The sequence below is a fragment of the Pseudophryne corroboree genome, chromosome 8 (assembly GCF_028390025.1).
Source record: "Pseudophryne corroboree isolate aPseCor3 chromosome 8, aPseCor3.hap2, whole genome shotgun sequence".
NCBI classification, from domain to species: domain Eukaryota; kingdom Metazoa; phylum Chordata; class Amphibia; order Anura; family Myobatrachidae; genus Pseudophryne; species Pseudophryne corroboree.
In genome coordinates this window covers 132,597,744-132,619,112 of record NC_086451.1, presented here as the reverse complement: position 1 = coordinate 132,619,112, position 21,369 = coordinate 132,597,744, and the positions used below count along the sequence as shown (strand labels likewise).

Below are 21,369 nucleotides of genomic sequence, written 5' to 3'. Positions count from 1 at the left end.
TCATCTTATCAGTCGTAAAAATTATACAAAAACTATTTGAGTGGCTATCTCTTTACAGAATATATTCTGCTATATCTATATATCTATCTATCTATCTATCTATCTATCTATCTATCTATGCCAAGGTAATCCGCAGCACTCAGTAATAAATGGAGAGAGATATGGCAGAATAACTGCAACGTTTCGATATTTATTATATCGTCTTCAGGCACAACAACAAAACAAACACATAACTGACCTTATATCCCGTCTCACCCACATGGCAGGGACCGCGTCCGGAAACAGGGGGACGGCGCACAAAAGTGACGTCATCACCACCCGTCCGTTACTAAGGTCCCGAGCCAAACACTTACAATAAAAACAATTTAAAATCGGCTGATAGTTACAAGTAGAGAACTACTGTGGGAGTATAAGTAACAACTAATCAATGAAAAATACACAATAGCATATAACAAAATCACATAAACAAAATCACATAAACATTATTAAATGCACGCAGATATGCCTGAGAACTCATTTAAACCCTTAGGAGATAAGGTTTGTAAACGGTGAATCCACCGCGCCTCACATTTCAACAATTTAGCAGCACGATCACCCCGTCTCAAATTGGTTGGTATATGATCAATGATCATGTACCGTAATGTAGCCAAACTATGCCCCGCCTGCATAAAATGACGGGCAACAGGTTGGTCACTATGGTTAGTAGTTATAGCTTGTCTAATCGCATATCTATGAGTAGCCATACGTTCTCGTAGGGTGCGTTCGGTTTTGCCTACATAACTAAGTCCGCAAGGACATGTGATAAGGTACACAATAAAACGTGTAGTACACGTCAACCTGTGTCTAATGTAAAATTTCTTGCCACTATATGGATGACAGAAGCTGTCACCCACAACAAGGGAACGACAGGTGGTACAATCAAGACAGCGAAAGCATCCATTCTTGCGTTTAAGAAAACCTCTAGTTATAGGTTGTTGCTGTAAATTAGTGACATCGGTGCGCATAACTATATCTCTAATATTGCGACCACGAGTATAGCAATTCATCACTCGCGTCTGTGCAAGATTTAATGCTCCATCAGATTGAACAATGGGCCACAATTTTTTGCTAATCTGACTAATAGACCCACTAGCAGGATTGAAGTGATTAACCCACGGCATGTAACAATTAGAAGGCCCCTTCTTTTTACATTGTAGCAGTTTAGAGCGAGGAATGCGGAACGCTCTCTCCTTAGCTTTATTAAGCTGACACAAATCATAGCCCCTTTGCAAAAAATTAACAATTTGTTTGTCAATGTTAGCTATGGCTGTTTCTGTGTTGCTGCAAATACGGCAAGTGCGAATAAACTGAGATAAAGGAAGACCATATTTGAGGGGTTTGGGATGGAAACTGCCAGCGTGAAGAATAGAATTTCTATCACTTGGTTTCTGATAGAGTGAAGTAACAAGTTCGGAACCCTGTATCGCAATCTGTACATCCAAGTAATGTATACTGGATGCATCAGCGCTATATGTAAATTTAATGGGGCTACTAGATTCATTATGTGTAGAAATACATTTATCAAAGTCAACTCTAGAGCCACTAGTGGATGTACAGATTACGATACAGGGTTCCGAACTTGTTACTTCACTCTATCAGAAACCAAGTGATAGAAATTCTATTCTTCACGCTGGCAGTTTCCATCCCAAACCCCTCAAATATGGTCTTCCTTTTTCTCAGTTTATTCGCACTTGCCGTATTTGCAGCAACACAGAAACAGCCATAGCTAACATTGACAAACAAATTGTTAATTTTTTGCAAAGGGGCTATGATTTGTGTCAGCTTAATAAAGCTAAGGAGAGAGCGTTACGCATTCCTCGCTCTAAACTGCTACAATGTAAAAAGAAGGGACCTTCTAATTGTTACATGCCGTGGGTTAATCACTTCAATCCTGCTAGTGGGTCTATTAGTCAGATTAGCAAAAAATTGTGGCCCATTGTTCAATCTGATGGAGCATTAAATCTTGCACAGACGCGAGTGATGAATTGCTATACTCGTGGTCGCAATATTAGAGATATAGTTATGCGCACCGATGTCACTAATTTACAGCAACAACCTATAACTAGAGGTTTTCTTAAACGCAAGAATGGATGCTTTCGCTGTCTTGATTGTACCACCTGTCGTTCCATTGTTGTGGGTGACAGCTTCGGTCATCCATATAGTGGCAAGAAATTTTATATTAGACACAGGTTGACGTGTACTACACGTTTTATTGTGTACCTTATCACATGTCCTTGCGGACTTAGTTATGTAGGCAAAACCGAACGCACCCTACGAGAACGTATGGCTACTCATAGATATGCGATTAGACAAGCTATAACTACTAACCATAGTGACCAACCTGTGGCTCGTCATTTTATGCAGGCGGGGCATAGTTTGGCTACATTACGGTACATGATCATTGATCATATACCAACCAATTTGAGACGGGGTGATCGTGCTGCTAAATTGTTGAAATGTGAGGCGCGGTGGATTCACCGTTTACAAACCTTATCTCCTAAGGGTTTAAATGAGTTCTCAGGCATATCTGCGTGCATTTAATAATGTTTATGTGATTTTGTTTATGTTTATGTGATTTTGTTATATGCTATTGTGTATTTTTCATTGATTAGTTGTTACTTATACTCCCACAGTAGTTCTCTACTTGTAACTATCAGCCGATTTTAAATTGTTTTTATTTTAAGTGTTTGGCTCGGGACCTTAGTAACGGACGGGTGGTGATGACGTCACTTTTGTGCGCCGTCCCCCTGTTTCCGGACGCGATCCCTGCCATGTGGGTGAAACGGGATATAAGGCCAGTTATGTGTTTGTTTTGTTGTTGTGCCTGAAGACGATATAATAAATATCGAAACGTTGCAGTTATTCTGCCATATCTCTCTCCATTTATTTCTGAGTACTGCGGATTACCTTGGCGTGTATATTGGATTTCAGCAAGAAATACCTAACGCTAGCACCGGGACTTGTAATCACTTTATTTGGAGTGCTCTCCGTGCGTTGTGTTATATATATATATATATATCTTTTTTTACTAAAACTGCTGCTAAATTAAATCTGACAGCCAATTTGTAGCATTTAAAAAGAAGTTCTAGTTATAAGATACTTTGCAAACAATATTTAATCTTTTGTTTTTTCTCCCTTATGGATAAAATAAGAATTTACTCACCGATAATTCTATTTCTCGTAGTCCGTAGTGGATGCTGGGTACTCCGTAAGGACCATGGGGTATAGACGGGCTCCGCAGGAGACTGGGCACTCTTAAAAGAAAGATTAGGTACTATATCTGGTGTGCACTGGCTCCTCCCTCTATGCCCCTCCTCCAGACCTCAGTTAGGGAAACTGTGCCCGGAAGAGCTGACATTACAAGGAAAGGATTTGGAATCCAGGGTAAGACTCATACCAGCCACACCGTACAACTCGTGATAACTATACCCAGTTAACAGTATGAACAATAACTGAGCCTCTCCCAACAGATGGCTCATACAATAACCCTTTAGTTAAGCAATAACTATATACATGTATTGCAGAGAGTCTGCACTTGGGACGGGCTCCCAGCATCCACTACGGACTACGAGAAATAGAATTACCTGTGAGTAAATTCTTATTTTCTCTGACGTCCTAGTGGATGCTGGGTACTCCGTAAGGACCATGGGGATTATACCAAAGCTCCCAAACGGGCGGGAGAGTGCGGATGACTCTGCAGCACCGAATGAGCAAACTCAAGGTCCTCCTCAGCCAGGGTATCAAACTTGTAGAATTTTGCAAAAGTGTTTGAACCCGACCAAGTAGCAGCTCGGCAAAGTTGTAAAGCCGAGACCCCTCGGGCAGCCGCCCAAGAAGAGCCCCCTTCCTCGTGGAATGGGCTTTTACTAATTTAGGATGCGGCAGTCCAGCCGCAGAATGTGCAAGCTGAATCGTGCTACAGATCCAGCGAGCAATAGTCTGCTTTGAAGCAGGAGCACCCAGCTTGTTGGGTGCATGCAGGATAAATAGCGAGTCAGTTTTTCTGACTCTAGCCGTCCTGGAAACAGTTTCAGGGCCCGGACTACGTCCAGCAACTTGGAATCCTCCAAGTCCCTAGTAGCCGCAGGCACCACAATAGGTTGGTTCAAATGAAACGATGATACCACCTTAGGGAGAAATTGGGGACGAGTCCTCCATTCTGCCCTTTCCATATGGAAGATCAGATATGGGCTTTTACATGACAAAGCCGCCAATTCTGACACACGCCTAGTCCAAGCTAAGGCCAAAAGCATGACCACTTTCCACGTGAGACATTTTAGCTCCACGGTCTTAAGTGGCTCAAAGCAGTGGGATTTTAGGAATCCAACACACGTTAAGATCCCAAGGTGCCACTGGAGGCACAAAAGGGGCTGAATATGCAGCACCCCTGTACAACGTCCGAACTTCAGGCAGTGAAGCCAGTTCTTTTTGAGAGAAAAAGGGATAGGGCCGAAATCTTGGCCTTTATGGATCCTAATTTTAGGCCCATAGTCACTCCTGACTGTAGGAAGTGCAGGAATCGACCCCCCTGGAATTCCTCTGTAGGGCCTTCCCGGCCGCACACCAAGCAACCTATTTTCGCCATATACAGTGAAAGTCTTGCTGTCACGTCTTTCCTAGCCTTTATCAGCGTAGGAATAACTGCATCCGGAACGCCCTTTTCCGCTAGGATCCGGCGTTCAACCGCCATGCCATCCAACGCAGCCGCGGTAAATCTTGGATCAGACAGGGTCCCTGTTGCAACATGTCCTGACTGAGAAGGCAGAGGCCATGGGTCCTCTGAGAGCATTTCTTGCAGTTCCGGGTACCGAGTCCTTCTTGGCCAATCTGGAGCAAAGAATATTGTTCACACTCCTCCGTTTATTACAATTCTCAGCCCTTGGGTCTGAGAGGAAGAGGAGGGAATATATAGACCGACTGGAACACCCACAGTGTTACTAGTGCGACCACAGCTATCGCCTGAGAGTCCCTTGACCCAGCGTAAAACCTTTTTTATTGAGGTGGGACGCCATCCACCTGAGGCAGTTTCCATCAATTTGCAAAACTGCGTGAAGACTTCCTGATGAAGTCACCACTTTCCCGGGTAGAGGTCGTGTCCACTCCCGGAACGAACACTGCTGACCGTGCGCTTAGTTGATTCTCCGCCCAGCGAAGAATTCTGGTGGCTTCCGCCATCGCCACCCTGCTCTTGTGCCGCCCTGGCGGTTTACATGAGCCCCTGCGGTCTGACTGGATCAGAACCGGTTGGTCGCGAAGCAGGAACTCCGCTTGACTTAGGGCGTTGTATATGGTCCTTAGTTCCAGGATATTGATGTGAAGGCAAGTCTGTTGGCTTGACCACAAACCTTGGAATTTTCTTCCCTGTGTAACTGCCCCCCACCCTCGGAGGCTTGCATCCGTGGTCACCAGGACCCAGTCCTGAATGCCGAATCTGCGGCCCTCGAGAAGGTGAGCACTCCGCAGCCACCACAGGAGAGACACCCTGGCCCTGGGGGATAGGGTGATTAACCGATGCATCTGAAGATGTGATCCGGACCACTTGTCCAGTAAGTTCCATTGTCCTTGCATGGAACCAGCCGAAGGGGATGGCCTCGTATGATGCCATCATCCTTCCCAGGACTCGAGTGCAGTGATGCACTGACACCTGTTTTGGTTTTCAATGGATTCCTGACCAGTGTCATGAGCTCCTGAGCTCTCTCTATCGGGAGATAAACCCTCTTCTGATCTGTGTCTAGGATCATGCCTAGGCGAGGCAGATGAGCTGTAGTAACCAACTGCGACTTCGGAATATATAGAATCCAGTCGTGTTGCCGTTTCACTTCCAGAGAAGGTGATACGCTGTCCAGCAACTGCTCTCTTGATCTCGCTTTTATGAGGAGATCATCCAAGTTTGTGATAATAGTGACACCTTGCTTCCGCAGGAGCACCATCATATCCGCCATTACCTTGGTGAAATTGGTAATGACAATCCCGTACCGCAATTCTGAGGTACGCCTGATGAGGTGGATAAATGGGGACACGAAGGTATGCATCCCTTATGTCCCGATTCATTTCAGGCTTGCAATGACCGCTCTTAGCGATTCCATCTTGAACCTGAACCTTTTCAGGTATATGTTCAGGGATTTTAATACAATATGGGTCTAACCGAACCGTCTGGTTTCGGGATTATAACATGGTCGAATAATAACACCCTCTTGTTGAAGGAGGGGACCCTTGACCACCACCTGTTGAAGATACAATTTACGAATTGCAGTTAACACTGGCTCCCTCTCTTGGGGGGAAGCCCGCCGGGTCCTCGGTGAGGGGGCATCTTCTCACAGTCCAGCCTGTATCCCTGCGATACAATTTCTATTGCCCAGGGATCTAACAGGGAGTGAACCCACTTGTGGCTGAACTTACGAAGGCGTGTCCCCACCGGGCCTAGCTCCGCCTGTGGAGCCCCAGCGACATGCGGTGGATTTTTGTAGAGGCCGGGGAGGATTCTGTTCCTGGGGACTAGCTGTGTTGTACAGCTTCTTTCCTCTGCCCCCGGCTCTGACAAGAAAGGACGCACCTCAGACTTTCTTGTTTCTTTATTCGAAAAGCTGCATTTAATAATGTCGTGCTTTCCTAGGCTGTGCAGGAATATAAGGCAAAATATCAGAATCACCAGCTATAGCTGTGGAGACCAGGCCCGAGAACCTTTCTCCACACAATCCTCAGCCTTCCATATGCCTCTTAAGTCGGCATCATCTGTCCAATGTATATTCTACAGGACACGTCAAGCGGAAATCGACATAGCTTTTGTCTCTAGGACCCAGTATACTCATGTCCCTTTGGGCATGTTTTATAATTATATATCTATCACTTAAGACAGCATCTTAAAATATTTATATGCATACTAGGGTCTCAATCTCTGCTGATAAGGTACCTGTCCACGCTGCCACAGCGCTATAAACCCATGCCGACACAATCGCCGGTCTGGGTAGTATACTAGAATGTGCACACTATCTGCAGGATCCCTGAGAATAGCTAGTGCAAACAGGACACCCAAGGGGAAGATTCTCAACACATCCTGGCCCTAGTGGGGAAAGGATACAGCCTGAGAATTCTCTTGTGGGAAGCTGCCGTCTCTTGTCTGGAGATTCCCGCTCTTTTTCCTCATGAGAGGAGGGAAATTTACCTCAGCATTCTTCCCCTTAACATGTGTACTCTCGTGTCAGGGACAGATGAGTCATCAGTGATATGCAAATCATCTTTTATTCCAATAATCATATATTGAATATCTTTTAGCCCTCTTGGCTGTAACTTTGCATTATTGTAGTCGACAGTGGAGTTAAACTCCGTGTCGATACTTTGTTATTTTGGATAGTGAACATAGAGAGACTCTGAAGGACTCTGTGACATAGGGACAGACCAGGGTAGATTTCCTTTCTGTTCCCTAACCTTTTGTGCAATAATTTTACCTCAGCACTTACACATATCCAAACAGGTGTCGGCGTTGTCGACGGAGACACCCTCCCACACACATATCCGCTCTATCACCTCCTTAGAGGAGCCTTTTACCTCAGACATGTCGACACACGCGTACCGACACACCACACACACAGGGGATGCTCTATTTGAAGACAGTTCCCCCACCAGGCCCTTTGGAGAGACAGAGAGAGAGAGAGAGAGAGAGAGTATGCCAGCACACACCACAGCGCTATATAATACAGGGATGTACACTATACTGAGTGATTTTTCCCCTATAGCAGCTTATATACACAGTTTGCGCCTAAATTTATGTGCCCCCCCTCTCTTTAGCCCTTTGTGTACCAGGATACTGCAAGGGAGAGCCTGGGGAGCTTCCTTCCAGCTGAGCTGTGAAGAGAAAATGGCGCCGGTGTGCTGAGGAAGAAGGCCCGGCCCCCTCAGCGGCGGGCTTCTGTCCTTTTATGTACTTTAATGGCGGGGGTTAATGCACATATACAGTTTATCAGACTGTATTATGTGCTTTTCGCCAAGTAAGGTAATCTAATTGCTGCCCAGGGCGCTCCCCCCCCCCCCAGCGCCCTGCACCCATCAGTGACCGGAGTGTGTGGTGTGCTAAGGGAGCAATGGCGCACAGCTGCAGTGCTGTGCGCTACCTTAATGAAGACCGGAGTCTTCAGCCGCCGATTTTCAACTCCTCTTCGTTCTTCTGGCTCTGCAAGGGGGACGGCGGCGCGGCTCCGGACGACCGGCCTGTGTTCGATCCCTCTGGAGCTAATGGTGTCCAGTAGCCTTAGAAGCCCAAGCTAGCTGCAAGCAGGTAGGTTCGCTTCTCTCCCCTCAGTCCCACGTAGCAGTGAGTCTGTTGCCAGCAGATCTCACTGAAAATAAAAAACCTAACAAATACTTTCTTTTCTAGGAAGCTCAGGAGAGCCCCTAGGGTGCATCCAGCTCTGGCCGGGCACAGATACTAACTGAGGTCTGGAGGAGGGGCATAGAGGGAGGAGCCAGTGCACACCAGATATAGTACCTAATCTTTCTTTTAAGAGTGCCTAGTCTCCTGCGGAGCCCGTCTATACCCCATGGTCCTTACGGAGTACCCAGCATCCACTAGGACGTCAGAGAAAAAGGTTTTAAAATGACCAGCTTCTATATGAAACGTTAACTATTTTCCAGAGCACTGCAACAATGTAAACACTGGGTATACATATGTTACCAATCATGCCAAGAGTTACACATTTGGGCAGCCCATATGGACCAGAGCTGGAAATTTGGCATTCTGCCACAAGTACTGGTGAGTCCAATGATGATCACTCACACACAGGCCAGCAGCAATCATCTTGTCAGCTGCATTTGCCAATAGGCATGAGAATGACTCTGCGGATTCTTATAGAAGCTTAATAAATTGCAAAGCAGTAATTTTGAGTTCACTCATAGGGGTCAATTCATTAGAAGAGAGTCAACTCCCAACATCAGTGAATCCCTTTTCCACAGCACTATAGGGCTGCAAACTAAAATCCAAAAGGCACAGGCAAGATGGGGGCAAATAGAGTTGTGGTTGCTGGTGTTTCCATAACGTTGCAACAGCAATTCACCCCCTAGATCATAACTGAACTGACAATACAGAGTTAATCAGGAAAAATGTCTGATAGCACATGTAGTATCAGAACGTGTGGCCAGTAAAATATTTCTGCAGGCTGCCTGCAAAGTTCTATTGTAATGATAAATGAAGCAAGGGGTGGGTGAGGACCCCGACTCTTTTCTAACTGGATTGATAGAGGTAATGTGAACTCTTCCTCTCAAATTATTAGAAATAAAACTTTGAAATAGGTTTTCTTCTTCCTGAGTGTAGCAGAAGACTTAACTAGAATAATTAGTAACGGTTTGGTATAGATAACCCGGCGCACAGGATCCCACATTCAAAATCACATTTTGCTAAGTATTTTAACCCTAAAACATTCCTCTCGCAGCCTACCCCTAACCCCCCAACCCCCTCCCGAGCCTAACCCTAACCATCCCCCCCATGCAGCCCAACCCTAACACCAGTACTAACAGTTAGGATCCTGAGCACCGGGATATTAACTACATCCCCTCAGTAATTAGCCTTTATGTGAACCAAGTTGATCAAATGATCTTTTTCAAATAAGAGTATTATATCGGTTAGGGCTGGGAGATCGGCGCTCGGGATCCCGGAGGACAACATACAGACCCCGGGATCACAGAAGCAGAATGTCAGCGGGGGGCGAGCGCAACAAAGCCCCTTGCGGGATCTCTGCACTCGCCAGAGGTTCTATTCGCACTTTATGGGTGTCGTGGACACCCACGAGTGGGAATAGTCCATGTGGGTCGGCATTCTGTCTGCCGGCATTTTGACTGAACAGGATCCCGGCGTCAGGGGAGATGTATTATAGTGGCACGGATCGTGCCGCTAGAGCACTTTCTGCTTCGCCTCATTACTGAGCCGGGGCAGGAAGGAACATCGGCAAGAGGTACTAACATCTTGTCTGCTGAAGCGGGAGAGTTAAAACTTCCCCCACCAGTGAACCCCGCCTGAGCACACAGCGCATCAACCTAGTGCCGATTTACTGCGTCTCCCTGCCTGGCCGGCCCCAGTGCGGGATCATGTTACTCACGCGAGATCTCACATGCAGCCTGGAGCCGACACCCACCACAGCCAGGGTCAGCACTGTTCCTTGCTGTGGTGAATGGGCATCGACACCTTTGGGCCAACAATTATATAATTATGTCTTTATTGGGTTAAAAAAAAAAAAAAAAAAGGTAGCCTCAAATTACCCCAAATCAACTTTTTCTTTTTTGCACCTTTAATGTAATTTGGGTTTATTTATAAAAAAATATATATAGATTTTTTTTTTTACAAAAGTTAAGTGGCCTCAATAATCACAAAATCTATTTTTTTTCGACTGTTTTCAACTTTTTTGTTTTATTTGTTTTGATTTAAATAAGGAAAAAAGTTTTTTTTTAATCATTTGTTTATACTTTACATATCACCAGTTATAGGAAATTTTGACAGTCAATTAGCTATGCTCCATAATACCCAATAAAGCAAAAGCATCGCAATTGTGGACCACTCCCCGATTAGACGGTTACATCGTTGTAGGAAAATACTCTTGAGGCAATTCAATTATTTGTGTGACCTTAGCTCCCATCTAAGCAGGACATGAGTGCAGTGTGCGCCTTAACTGCAGCGCACTCAGCCCTTGGCATGGGAGAAGCTGCAATCAACAACTGAATTGCCCCCATAAAGCTGTACTTGCAAGTAGTGGTAATAATAATAATAATAATAATAATAATATTTCAACAACATTTGGAGATGTGCACTGGCCCTTGTGTTTTGGTTTTGGACCTGGTTTTGCTAAAAAACAGCTACAATTATGTAATTTGGGGCGGTTTTTGTTCCTACAGTATTATTAACCTCAACAACATTAATTTCCAGTCACTTCCAGTCAGTTCTGACCACCTCACAATATTAATTACAAATATAGGCCAAAGGCTGGCTAAACGAAGTGACAGAACCACTGCACAAACGCATGGCAGTAACTTGTCGAAGTCAAAAAATAAGAATTTACTTACCGATAATTCTATTTCTCATAGTCCGTAGTGGATGCTGGGGACTCCGTAAGGACCATGGGGAATAGCGGCTCCGCAGGAGACTGGGCACATCTAAAGAAAGCTTTAGGACTATCTGGTGTGCACTGGCTCCTCCCCCTATGACCCTCCTCCAAGCCTCAGTTAGGATACTGTGCCCGGACGAGCGTACACAATAAGGAAGGATTTTGAATCCCGGGTAAGACTCATACCAGCCACACCAATCACACCGTATAACCTGTGATCTGAACCCAGTTAATAGCATGATAACAGAGGAGCCTCTGAAAGATGGCTCACAACAATAATAACCCGATTTTTGTAACAATAACTATGTACAAGTATTGCAGACAATCCGCACTTGGGATGGGCGCCCAGCATCCACTACGGACTATGAGAAATAGAATTATCGGTAAGTAAATTCTTATTTTCTCTAACGTCCTAAGTGGATGCTGGGGACTCCGTAAGGACCATGGGGATTATACCAAAGCTCCCAAACGGGCGGGAGAGTGCGGATGACTCTGCAGCACCAAATGAGAGAACTCCAGGTCCTCCTCAGCCAGGATATCAATTTTGTAGAATTTTACAAACGTATTTGCTCCTGACCAAGTAGCTGCTCGGCAAAGTTGTAAAGCCGAGACCCCTCGGGCAGCCGCCCAAGATGAGCCCACCTTCCTTGTGGAGTGGGCATTTACAGATTTTTGGCTGTGGCAGGCCTGCCACAGAATGTGCAAGCTGAATTGTACTACAAATCCAACGAGCAATAGTCTGCTTAGAAGCAGGAGCACCCAGCTTGTTGGGTGCACACAGGATAAACAGCGAGTCAGATTTCCTGACTCCAGCCGTCCTGGAAACATATATTTTCAGGGCACTGACAACGTCTAGCAACTTGGAGGCCTCCAAGTCCCTAGTAGCCGCAGGCACCACCAATAGGTTGGTTCAGGTGAGACGCTGAAACCACCTTGGGGAGAAACTGAGGACGAGTCCTCAATTCCGCCCTGTCCGAATGGAAAATCAGATAAGGGCTTTTTCAGGATAAAGCCGCCAATTCTGACACGCGCCTGGCCCAGGCCAGGGCCAACAGCATGACCACTTTCCATGTGAGATATTTTAACTCCACAGATTTAAGTGGTTCAAACCAATGTGACTTTTGGAACCCAAAACTACATTGAGATCCCAAAGTGCCACTGGAGGCACAAAAGGAGGCTGTATATGCAGTACCCCTTTTACAACGTCTGAACTTCAGGGACTGAAGCTAGTTCTTTTTGGAAGAAAATTGACAGGGCCGAAATTTGAACCTTAATGGACCCCAATTTCAGGCCCATAGACACTCCTGTTTGCAGGAAATGTAGGAATCGACCCAGTTGAATTTCCTCCGTCGGGCCTTACTGGCCTCGCACCACGCAACATATTTACGCCAATTGCGGTGATAATGTTTTTGCAGTTACATCCTTCCTGGCTTTGATCAGGATAGGGATGACTTCATCCGGAATGCCTTTTTTCCTTCAGGATCCGGCGTTCAACCGCCATGCCGTCAAACGCAGCCGCGGTAAGTCTTGGAACAGACAGGGTCCTTGCTGGAGCAGGTCCCTTCTTAGAGGTAGAGGCCACGGATCATCCGTGAGCATCTCTTGAAGTTCCGGTTACCAAGTCCTTCTTGGCCAATCCGGAACCACGAATATAGTGCTTACTCCTCTCCATCTTATCAATCTCAGTACCTTGGGTATGAGAGGCAGAGGAGGGAACACATACCCTGACTGGTACACCCACGGTGTTACCAGAGCGTCTACAGCTTATTGCCTGAGGGTCCCTGGACCTGGCGCAATACCTGTCGAGTTTTTAATCATGTGGAAGACTTCTGGGTGAAGTCCCCACTCTCCCGGGTGGAGGTCGTGTTGAGGAAGTCTGCTTCCCAGTTGTCCACTCCCGGAATGAATACTGCTGACAGTGCTATCACATGATTTTCCGCCCAGCGAAGAATCCTTGCAGCTTCTGCCATTGCCCTCCTGCTTCTTGTGCCACCCTGTCTGTTTACGTGGGTGACTGCCGTGATGTTGTCCGACTGGATCAACACCGGCTGACCTTGAAGCAGAGGTCTTGCTAAGCTTAGAGCATTGTAAATGTCCCTTAGCTTCAGGATATTTATGTGAAGTGATGTCTCCAGGCTTGACCATAAGCCCTGGATATTCCTTCCCTGTGTGACTGCTCCCCAGCCTCGCAGGCTGGCATCCGTGGTCACCAGGACCCAGTCCTGAATGCCTAATCTGCGGCCCTCTAGAAGATGAGCACTCTGCAACCACCACAGGAGGGACACCCTTGTCCTTGGTGACAGGGTTATCCGCTGATGCATCTGAAGATGCGATCCGGACCATTTGTCCAGCAGGTCCCACTAGAAAGTTCTTGCGTGGAATCTGCCGAATGGGATTGCTTCGTAGGAAGCCACCATTTTACCCAGAACCCTTGTGCATTGATGCACTGAGACTTGGCTCGGTTTTAGGAGGTTCCTGACTAGCTCGGATAACTCCCTGGCTTTCTCCTCCGGGAGAAACACCTTTTTCTGGACTGTGTCCAGGATCATCCCTAGGAACAGAAGACACGTCGTCGGAACCAGGTGCGATTTTGGAATATTGAGAATCCAATCGTGCTGCCGCAACACTACCTGAGATAGTGCTACACCGACCTCCAACTGTTCCCTGGATCTTACCCTTATCAGGGAATTGTCCAAGGAAGGGATAACTAAAATTCACTTCCTTCGAAGGAATATCATCATTTCGGCCATTACCTTGGTAAAGACCCGGGGTGCCGTGTACCATCCATACGGCAGCGTCTGAATTGATAGTGACAGTTCTGTACCATAAACCTGAGGTACCCTTGGTGAGAAGGGTAAATTTTGACATGAAGGTAAGCATCCTTGATGTCCCGAGACCTCATGTAGTCCCCTTCTTCCAGGTTCGCAATCACTGCTCTGAGTGACTCAATCTTGAATTTGAACCTCTGTATGTAAGTGTTCAAAGATTTTAGATTTAGAATCGGTCTCACCGAGCCGTCCGGCTTCGGTACCACAACAGTGTGGAATAATACCCCGTTCCCTGTTGCAGGAGGGGTATCTTGATTATCACCTGCTGGGAATACAGCTTGTGAATGGCTTCCAAAACTGTCTCCCTGTCAGAAGGAGACATCGGTAAAGCCGACTTTAGGAAACGGCGAGGGGGAGACGTCTCGAATTCTAATTTGTACCCCTGAGATATCACCTGAAGGATCCAGGGGTCTACTTGCGAGTGAGCCCACTGCGCGCTGAAATTCATTGAGACGGGCCCCCCACCGTGCCTGATTCTGCTTGTAAAGCCCCAGCGTATACTGAGGGCTTGGCAGAGGCGGGAGAGGGTTTCTGTTCCTGGGAACTGGCTGATTTCTGCAGCCTTTTTCCTCTCCCTCTGTCACGGGGCAGAAATGAGGAACCTTTTGCCCGCTTGTCCACGAAAAGACTGCGCCTGATAATACGGCGTCTTCTCGTGTTGAGAGGCGACCTGGGGTACAAACGTGGAATTCCCAGCTGTTGCCGTGGCCACCAGGTCTGAAAGACCGACCCCAAATAACTCCTCCCTTAATAAAGCAATACTTCCAAATGCCGTTTGGAATACGCATCACCTGACCACTGACGTGTCCATAACCCTCTACTGGTAGAAATGGACAACGCGCTTAGACTTGATGCCAGTCGGCAAATATTCCGCTGTGCATCACGCATATATAAAAATGCATCTTTTAAATGCTCTATAGGCATTTCTTTACCTAAACTTAAACTCCCCCGTGCCCAGGGTGGCTTGGCTGTACCAGACCTCTTGGCTTTCTTCCAGGCCGCGAACTTTAGGTATATCTCGGATTGGCTAAGGGGCACCTCCTCATATGTTAATTATGACATGGAACAGAGCCTTGTACACCCTTACGACTTAAGGGCTTTGCTACATACCCCGAAAGCTTTGCTCCCACCAATGGTACGCCCTAATATTCTTTTCTGGGACGCCTATCGTTCCTGGTGGGCCATTAACAAGGCCCTACATCGCAACCCAGAATACTCTCCTTTCATCCCATTGTGCGGAAACCCCTGCTTCACTCCTCCCCTTGACAATACCAAATTCCTCACATGGAAATCTAGGGGCATAGCCCTCATTCGTGATGTGTTCGACCCGGGTGGCCATGTATTGTCATTCGCGGATCTAGCCGAGAGACACGGTGTGCCCTCATCTGATTTCTTCATGTTCCTACAAGTACGCCATTTTGTACAAACTCTCCCCATCCCTCCTGTGCACGAGCGGAGAAAGGATCCCTTGTCCGCCCTGCTGGTCACGTTACCTACCTTTTCATACAAGATATGCTGGTTATACCGGGACTTGTTGCCCGGCAAGCCGGAGGTATTCTGGCCCCCCATGTTGTCAAAATGGTCGAGTGAGTGGTCCTGGGACCCATCGGTGGAGTGCTTCCTCTCCCCCCTTCCTGCTATACTGAAAGCCCTGCATTCTGCCCAGCTTCAGGAAATCCACTTCAAATTTTTACATCGGGCATATATTGCCCCGGGACAACGCAAATATATGGTCTCTACAGACTCTGGTCGTTGCCCCAAATGTAAAGCACCAAATGCTCTCTTTATGCATAACTTTTGGCATTGTCCGAAAATTAAACGATTCTGGAATAAAGTAGTATGGTATATAAAATCCACCTTCCGGATCTCTCTCCCTATGGACCCAGCGGCACTCCTCGGCCTTAATACTACAACCTGGCGTTTACATCCATCCCAGACATACTGCATTCCGTTTTTATATGTACTATTGACCCTGGGGAAAAAGTTAATTCTGAATCATTGGATATATCGAACCTCCCCCTCCCTAGGTAACCTCAAGTCTTTACTTACTAATACACTATACTTTGAACGCCAATCAACTCTCCCAGACCTTGACCGCAACGCTTTGCGCTTTTATAAGAAATGGGGACTATACATTGACTCTCTTCTACCCCCACAACGAACTCATATACTGAAATTGTTTGATTCCCTTAGTTGGGATTCTTACCGCAGACTAGGTATCCCTATTGGTGATGATCCACCTTCGGCATCAGGGTGATGCTCGCTTTCGTACCTTGATACTGAGCGATTTGATCCCCACAGTCCCTAGGAATGTGCCTTATCATGTACGATGAATATTTGTTAGGCATCTGCAACCCCCCCCCCCCCCCTCCTCCCTCACACTTCTTATCCATGTCTTTGTTGTCTTTCTTTCTTCTTTCTTTTTCTCTATGATTGTCTAGTTGATTTTGGTTTGGCACATATGTGACAATGTGCAGTTTTTCTTCAATAATATATTATAGGCCTAAAATGCTGTTTATAATCATCACTGCTGATGCTTTGATATGGTCCTCTGCACTGCTCGCTCCTATACACACCACCAGGGGTAGTGGTGATGTTTGATACTATGCCACACCTTTGTTGCCTATTATGTAATCCATAAGTATAAGCATTTTACATGCACTTTGTACTGCATTGTTTCTCTGCCTTTTTCTCTCTTTATGTCTCTATGTGGAAAAACTAATAAACATATTTAAAAAAAAAAAAAAAAAATGCTCTATAGGCAAAAATATACTGTCCCTATCTAGGGTATCAATATTTTCAGTCAGGGAATCCGACCACGCCAACCCAGCACTGCACATCCAGGCTGAGGCGATTGCTGGTCGCAGTATAACACCAGTATGTGTGTAAATACCTTTTAGGATACCCTCCTGCTTTCTATCAGCAGGATCCTTAAGGGCGGCCATCTCAGGCGAAGGTAGAGCCCTTACAAGCGTGTGAGCGCTTTATCCCCCCTAGGGGGTGTTTCCCAACGCACCCTAACCTCTGGCGGGAAAGGATATAATGCCAATAACATTTTAGAAATTATCCGTTTGTTATCGGGGGAAACCCACGCATCATCACACACCTCATTTAATTTCTCAGATTCAGGAAAACTACAGGTAGTTTTTCCTCACCGAACATAATACCCCTTTTTTTGGTGGTACTCGTATTATCAGAAATGTGTAAAACATTTTTCATTGCCTCAATCATGTAATGTGTGGCCCTACTGGAAGTCACATTCGTCTCTTCACCGTCGACACTGGAGTCAGTATCCGTGTCGGCGTCTATATCTGCCATCGGAGGTAACGGGCGCTTTAGAGCCCCTGACGGCCTATGATACGTCTGGACAGGCACAAGCTGAGTAGCCGGCTGTCTCATGTCAACCACTGTCTTTTATACAGAGCTGACACTGTCACGTAATTCCTTCCAACAGTTCATCCACTCAGGTGTCGACCCCCTAGGGGGTGACATCACTATTACAGGCAATCTGCTCCGTCTCCACATCATTTTTCTCCTCATACATGTCGACACAAAAGTACCGACATACAGCACACACACAGGGAATGCTCTGATAGAGGACAGGACCCCACTAGCCCTTTGGGGAGACAGAGGGAGGGTTTGCCAGCACACACCAGAGCGCTATATATATATATATATATATATATATATATATATATATATATATATATACAGGGATAACCTTATATAAGTGTTTTTCCCCTTATAGCTGCTGTATAGTTAATACTGCACCTAATTAGTGCCCCCCTCTCTTTTTTTAACCCTTTCTGTAGTGTAGTGACTGCAGGGGAGAGACAGGGAGCTTCCCTCCAACGGAGCTGTGAGGGAAAATGGCGCCAGTGTGCTGAGGAGATAGGCTCCGCCCCTTTTTCGCTGACTTTTCTCCTGCTTTTTTATGGATTCTGGCAGGGGTTAAATGCATCCATATAGCCCAGGAGCTATATGTGATGCATTTTTTTTTGCCATCCAAGGTGTTTTTATTGCGTCTCAGGGCGCCCCCCCCCCAGCGCCCTGCACCCTCAGTGACCGAAGTGTGCTGAGAGCAATGGCGCACAGCTGCAGTGCTGTGCGCTACCTTGTTGAAGACAGGACGTCTTCTGCCGCCGATTTTCCGGACCTCTTCTGCCTTCTGGCTCTGTAAGGGGGCCGGCGGCGCGGCTCTGGGACCCATCCAAGCTGGGCCTGTGATCGTCCCTCTGGAGCTAATGTCCAGTAGCCTAAGAAGCCCAATCCACTCTGCACGCAGGTGAGTTCGCTTCTTCTCCCCTTAGTCCCTCGATGCAGTGAGCCTGTTGCCAGCAGGTCTCACTGAAAATAAAAAACCTAATCTAAAACTTTCACTAAGAAGCTCAGGAGAGCCCCTAGTGTGCACCCTTCTCGTTCGGGCACAGATCTAACTGAGGCTTGGAGGAGGGTCATAGGGGGAGGAGCCAGTGCACACCAGATAGTCCTAAAGCTTTCTTTAGATGTGCCCAGTCTCCTGCGGAGCCGCTATTCCCCATGGTCCTTACGGAGTCCCCAGCATCCACTTAGGACGTTAGAGAAATATTACATACAGACAACATACAAACTCCAGACAGAGAGATCTCTGTTTGTACGCATACACGCAGCGTGCACAGGATACACGGTAGCATACGCATCCACACAGACAAGCCACAAAGATATATTAAACAAACACAGAAATTACACATAGACAAAACATGCCAAGCACCAGGCATTATAATGTATTTATATAATAGACTGTAACATCAGATATATATGCATTATTGGAACGGAACAAGTTAAATATATCATGCTTAGTGTCAAAATGATCAGGAGAATGTGTGTATTAATTTGATAGCTATGGGTAGATTGTAGCACATTGCAACGATTAGTTATGACCAAATGTATGAATACAAAAGACTTCCTGAGACTTGAAACTGGCCTCACAGCATGACCCTGGGGGTAAACGCATGTGTTTGCAACATAGGACAAAAGCCCTCACAATGACCTATGAGCCGTCGAGTTCTTTAGAGGTCTAGCCTCTGGACCAATGGAAGAAGATGAAACCCACTGTTGTATACACCCATTATTTTACTGTATAAGATAGGGACCCAGAAGCAGGGAGCTCTCTTATACATTCTCATTCAGCTCTCTGACACACACACTTATCAGAAGTCTACTACCTGATGACTGGCTGCCTGGGACCAGTGAATGATATACTGTACATATGTTATTTTGTATGCATACCCCTTTTAATATCAAATATATATATATATATACACACACATATATATATATATATATATATATATATATATATATATATATATATATATATATATATATATACACACACACAGCAATTTCAGACCGGCACTCCACGGAAAATTCCAATAACTGCGCTAGTATTAAATATAGGATGATCGATTTTGTTAAGAAGCCCCGAAGGGGTGGCGATCGTAATAGATTGTTATTGCAACGTGAGACAGAGTGGATCTACCGTCTGGGAGTCTTATCACCCAGAGGGTTAAATGAATACCTGAGCTTTAGTTGCTTTTAGGAACTACTCCTTTGAAGTATATGGATACTTTCTTTCAGAGCCGTAGGTGTGATTATTTGTTTGTTGTCATGGTGATGGGAGTCACTAACGTGATGATGTATTACGTGTTTGACGCTAGGGGGAAGTTCAAACGGACCTCCTGGCGCGAATTCACTCTGGGTGTATGATTATAAAAGGTATGTAATGTCATTTATGTGCATTGTATCCTGACGATAGTGCAATAAAGCACTGAAACGTTGTAAGACCTGACTGGTTTATTGTTCATTTATCCAGCCGAGTGCCACACCATTGCGGGACTAGTGGTGTTCACTCTAGGAGTGAAAAGAGGCAGGGCGCCGGACTCCGGGGGCACATGTGCGCGCGCACCCGAAACGGGGGCGCGGCCACGCAAATTAGGGGGCGTGGCCACGCCTACGTAATTTTAGGGGGCAGTGCGTCCCACAGACGCCACTATAGAGAGCGTCTGTGGCCGGTGACGTCACTGTTGGGGGCGTGCCCAGCACCTCCGTCGGTGCTGGGCTTCCCCCAGCCCTCTCCCAATGCGTGAATGGATGCCGCGCGCATGCGCACGGCATCTATACACGCCGGGAGGGCAGGAAGCGGGCGGCTGTTCTAGCAGGGCGCTGCAAAAGGGGCAGGGCGGGTTTTGCCTGCTAAAAAACGGGTAGGGCGCGGCGCCCTACTAAAACAGCCTAGATTATATATATATATATCCCATTGAAAAGGCGGCACTCAGACAGAGACTTGGTGAATAACAAAAATTCTTTAGTGAACAAACTGCATGGTTACATCATCAACGTTTCGGGGCGTGTAGCCCCTTCATCAGGATCGTTGATGATGTAACCATGCAGTTTGTTCACTAAAGAATTTTTGTTATTCACCAAGTCTCTGAGTGCCGCCTTTTCTATGGGATATGGATGGAGGTGAAACCTCATAGGATGGCACCTGAGCCAGAAAGCCCACGGAGGCCTTCCGAGTGCCGGCCACTTTATGGACATAGATAGAGAGATATATATATATATATATATATATATATCTATCTCTATCTGAGCGTTGGACCTCAGCTTACAATGTGTGCGACTGCTTGCTTTCTCTTAAGGGATATAGTGTTGCTACGTTCAGCACACTTTTATCGTATATGGTTATAAGATGCGCCTTGCGTCCGCAGTATATATTAACGCTGGCATTGAAATGTTTATTTAGAAATAATTTGAAATTTACAAACTTTAAGGATATGGCACATCTATGACACATTGCAGCACAGCAGTGGCAGACTATTTTTAGCATTCTGAATGACACCTAACGGATGGAGTAAATGTGCACTAGGTTCTTTGAGAACACCTGTGCAGCCGTTTTCCAGATTTGGTGAATGTGCGAATAGTCTGAATCTGTATATGAAATGCTAATAGGCAGCAGCAGTGGATTTTTCTCACGTCAAGTTCCATTATTTTTCAACTGTAACTTTGTACGCGTTTAAACAGGATTCGTGTGCGGTTAAGTCACAGCCCAGCATCTCTAATACAATTTGGCGTTTTGCTGCATCTGCCATGTGAATAAGATGCAAACTTTAAAGAAAAAGATGGCACTCTACACTTCCTAGAGTGGCTAAGATGCATTGGGCATCTTGCACCATATGAAGTATTAAGGATTTTTTTTTTTACGAAGCATTGGGTTGTAAAATCCAGCACTTCTGATCATGTTTATGTCAGATACTTAAAGGGGCAATGCTTTTACTAGCAAGAAATGGCTTGTCAAAGCATCACCCTTTTAAATATCCGCATAAACACATTCAGGAAGGCTGCGTTTTACAACTTGACTCTTCCGAAATAAATCCCTA

At 46.1% G+C, this 21,369-nt stretch overlaps 1 protein-coding gene across 1 annotated transcript in view; it reads right to left on the bottom strand.

Annotated features, from left to right (window-relative positions):
* The window catches only part of RBM18 (RNA binding motif protein 18), a 122,670-nt gene that overhangs the window by 11,318 nt on the left and 89,983 nt on the right, over nt 1-21,369 (bottom strand). The window lies entirely within an intron of this gene.